Raw genomic sequence first — 4,858 nt, forward strand, 5'->3', positions numbered from 1 at the left:
GAGCCACCCTAAAAATTTAAATTATCTAGAGGGCTAAAATAACGAACATTGTCAATACTGGGTGAAGATAATACACCCATTCTGATCGACTCTTCTCATCAACCCAACGGAGACTGAGTTTGCAGTCAATGTTAACATATCTTCTTAATTATGTTTGCGTTTGCTTACTTTTTGTTTTGGTTTTTAATTTCAACTTGGTTTTCTCGTTTAAGGTGTTGTAATTTGCACACTTAAGAAAAGGCGATGTAATTGAAGGAGGGTACGTAGTAATTTTCTAATCTTTTTTCCGTAGGATATCACATTTATTTTTTATAAGTAATTTTGCTAAAAGAAGATGAATTGCTTGATAAGAAAATTCTCAAAATTTTAAATGAAAGTAGCAGTACTAAAATCAGTTAGAAGTAAAACTAAATTTTACTTTTTCAATTTACGAGAAATTTCTAATTGCCGTAAATATTACATATGCTTATAATGTCAGCACCTAAACTTGCTTAAGCCCCAACCTGGATCGCTTACGCTCCTACACAACACCAATTAAGCTATAACCCATATCGCTGAAGCTTTAACCCAACACTGCTTATGCTACATCACTCCAAAAAACATGCTAGTTTCTATGCCCATTCTTTCTTAAGTCCTACCCTTTTGGCGTGTAAGCTACAACCTAGCATGGCTTAAGCTCCGAGCCTCTTAAGTCCTACCCTTTCTTGCAAACTTTAACAACTCCTCAAGCCTCTCAGCCTTACCCCCAAGGATTCCAAATCAAATAGTACTCTTTCCAAACATAAACACCAACATCAAATACAAACTAATTGCAGATAAACACTCATAATTCATAGATTAAATTTCCTTTGACATATTCACAACCCGTCCAAGATCAACAAACTTATGAACATTCAAGCTTACACACGGACATTGAATCATACAAAAGAATGAGAGCTCACTCCCCCTACCTCACAATAAGAGAAACGTAGAGAAGAGGCATTCCCTCCAACTCCAACTCACAGTTCCAATGGAGTTCCATGCATCTGACGATCCTCTTGTTGGCTCTACAACGGTTTTGTGTGTGTGCTTTTAATAGTAATATAATATTATTCTCTATTTTTCTCTGTATCGTGATATTCATTAACTTGATTATTATTTTTTCTTTTCTTTTTGCATTGTTCATACTTTTTATTTTTTTTTCCCACTTCAATAGTTAATATATGTATTTTTTATTAGTTGATTCTTACAATGAACTCAATGTAACAATATATTATTTTTTTATTCTTTAATGTAAAGAGCGCATATATATATAAAATTATTGCTTACTAACACAAATAAAGGATAAATGTTTTAGCTAGTAAACAAAAATCTAATCATATTTATATAAAATTTATCATTGTAATAATTCTGTCATATCGTCAAGTATGATTGATTTTTACCGATTGTATAAAGTCACAATTAGTATGGTTGGCCTATTGTGGGAGAGAGTTCCTCATTCCTCTCTGATTTTTCAAGTCCCTCTGGAATCTTTAGCTTCATGAACAACAGGCAAAATATATATATATATATATATATATATATATATATAATATCAAAACTTAGAAATGAGTTACTTTTGGTACACAGTTTAAAAATTTACACGGTTATTATCAACTAATTAGAAATCACTTTAAGTATGTCTTATGATTTTAATCTCTCAAATTTATACGGCTGTTGTTTTAGTCCCTCAAATAAAAATATGTATTTTTTAGTTCTTAAAATTCAAAAAATATTAGTCACTCTTCTCAAATAAAATTTGTATCTTTTAGTCTCTCAAACTTTGAGAGAGACTAAACGAGTATTTTATAAATTTGAAAAACTAAAAAATAATTTTCTTTAGAGAATTAGAAAAGATTGACACATAGTTTGATAAAAACATAATTAAACCTTTAAAGTAATTATTCACAAGAGAACAGATTCCAAGTACATGACACCCCATTAGATGACATGATACTGTCAAAAAACCCTTTATACTTTTCTTTTTACAATTACATGCTAGGAGCAAAAGAATTCCTAGGATTTTCTTTTTCTTTGATAACTTTTATTTTCTCATAGATTTGGAAAGGTTTTCAAGAGCTTCGTCCTGGGGAGGTTCACTGTATTCATGACTGGGAGAGAAGCAAGTAAGATTTTGTTAACCGGAAAAGATGGGATTGTGAGTTTGAATCTGTTTTACACTGGCCAGCAAGTTCTGGGCCCCACCAGTTTGCTGCAAACCACTGGAGAGGCACACAAAAGGCTAAGAAGGCTGATTGGTGAACCTTTATCAATTGATGGACTGAAAAAATATTTCCATTTTATCCATACTCAGGCAATGGAAACATTAGATCAATGGCAAGGAAGGAAAGTCCTGGTTCTTGAGGAGGCTTCTACAGTTGAGTTTCAATAAGTTATCAAAGAAAATTTCTTATTTGGTTATACATTTCATTCCATACTAAGTAATTGAAATTTTGAATATTACAGTTTACTCTATAAGTGATTGGACATATGATCATGAGTTTAGAGCCTTCTGGGGAGGAACAAGAAAAGTTTAGGTCAAATTTTAAGATTATTTCTTCCTCATTTGCCTCTTTGCCATTTAAACTTCCAGGGACAGCATTCCATCGTGGTATCAAGGTAACAGAATCTTGCATAACTAACCTCACAGTAAATATGTGCACTGATTAAATTTTGAAGATCACTGAACTCTCATTTCCTCTGATGCAATGCTATAAATGTGTGCAGGCTCGGGATAGGATGTATGAGATGTTGGATTCTACAATTTCGCGGAGGAGAAGTGGCCAAGAATTTCAGCAGGATTTCTTAGGATCCTTAGTTATGAAACATAGCAAAGAAGATGGAGAAGAAGATGAAAATAAACTCACAGATAAACAATTGAAGGATAATATAATAACTCTGCTGGTTGCAGGCCATGATACCACAACAGCTGCTCTTACATGGCTCATCAAATTTCTTGGTGAAAATCCAATTGTTTTGGAACAATTGAGAGTAAGTATTGAATCCCCGTCTTCTCCTTTACATGTTTGAAGATTTTCAAATGTAGCTTCATGAATGCGATGTTTTGCAGGAGGAACACAGACAAATTGTCATCAACAGAAAGAGTGGAACAGATCTTACTTGGGCTGAAGTTAATAACATGCCTTACACGGCTAAAGTGAGCAACAATAACTTTAGCTTGCAAGTAACTTCGAGTTTTTATGTCTCACCAAGATTATCGGTCATTTAAATTTCAGGTGATCAGCGAAACACTTCGAAGAGCCACAATACTACCTTGGTTTTCAAGAAAGGCATCCCAGGATTTTGAAATTGAAGGTATGGCAATACAGAATGGCCAAATATGACTATATAATGTGTGTTTGTGTGTGTATGTTGAAACCGTTGTTCTTTGAATGAGACTCGAAGTTGATGTTAAATTTGGCAGGTTATAAAATTAAGAAAGGTTGGTCTGTCAACCTAAATGTTGTTTCTATACACCATGACCCCGAAGTTTTCCCAGATCCTGAAAAGTTTGATCCCTCTAGATTTGATGTAAGTTGCTTCCTGAAAAGAGACTTTAATAGCCATTTCTATTCTAAGGACCCCAAAATTGATATTTTCATTTAATTGCAGGAAACCCTGAGGCCTTTCAGTTTTCTTGGATTTGGTAGTGGACCACGCATGTGTCCTGGAATGAACCTTGCCAAGCTAGAAATTTGTGTTTTCATCCATCATCTTGTCAACAGATACAAGATTAGAACAGATTTTGAATAGTGAAGATAATCACATTGCACCTAGAAAATGGACAATCACACTAGATTTTCCAAAACAACATCTATTCCATTCTTTTCTGTTTATTTCAGCCTTGTCTCTTCCATATTCATTTTCCTTGTTTAAACTAAATATTCCATGAGTTTAATTTCTGTGTTAGGAAACATGATTTCAGAGGAGAGGAAGAGAGAAAAACTGGGAGAAACTGAAAATTTTCTGTTAGCTTAATGAAGTGGTATAATTACAAGATGATTATATTAGTCTTTATATAGGCTCACTACCAATCACAAACTACATCTCTAATACTATGCACTTGTCAACCAATTGGAAATCATACTAAGTATGACTTAATTATTGTAAAAGTCAACAATTGCATACAATAAAATTTGTGATTTAATAACATTATAAAACCCTTTCCACTATCAGTACATTAACTATTTATTAAAAAAAAATTGCTACAGTTGGAGACCTCTGGAGAAAGACAATTCTGTGCAACCAACGCTTGTAAGGATGCCAAAGAACAAGTATCCTATTATAGTTGAAGCACTAGGACACGATTCCTCCAGAAACTACAAACAAACAACAGAAGAGATAGCACAGAAAAATGTTGTATATGAACAGAATCATTGTATCTTTATTGTTGCTGCATGGAGAGAAATTATGAACCAAATCATGCTTTATTACTTGTGAGGAAAGATACTAATCCTCAATGAATAATACACATTTCCTTTTTCAGTATGTAGGTATAGTGCTAGTACGGAAAGCAACTACAAATAATTAATATCCTGTTGATTCTGTTTCACCCCGTCGTTATCCACTCATCAGTATTAGTCATTGCATTGCTTAACAGACTGTAAAAGCATAAGAATTCTTAAAAAAATTGGTATATGAAACTGAAAGTTTTATAGACAATCTTCATTTAGACATAAAATACACTTTTTCTTGCGACTGCAACGTCAAGGATTCTGTTGTCTTGTTGAATATTGTTTAGCTATTTGAAAAGTTAAATCCTACATTGTTTGATAATTGATATTGAAACTTTTAATGTCTGTAGTTTGTTATTGAAGCTCATAAAAAAGTAAGAAGATTA

At 33.0% G+C, this 4,858-nt stretch overlaps 1 pseudogene; it reads left to right on the top strand.

The window, feature by feature from the left end:
- Nucleotides 1-1,009: 1,009 nt before the first annotated feature.
- Nucleotides 1,010-4,458, top strand: LOC114389984 (annotated as a pseudogene).
- The last annotated feature ends 400 nt before the right edge of the window (nucleotides 4,459-4,858 follow it).

The sequence above is a fragment of the Glycine soja genome, chromosome 16 (assembly GCF_004193775.1).
Source record: "Glycine soja cultivar W05 chromosome 16, ASM419377v2, whole genome shotgun sequence".
Lineage (NCBI taxonomy): Eukaryota > Viridiplantae > Streptophyta > Magnoliopsida > Fabales > Fabaceae > Glycine > Glycine soja.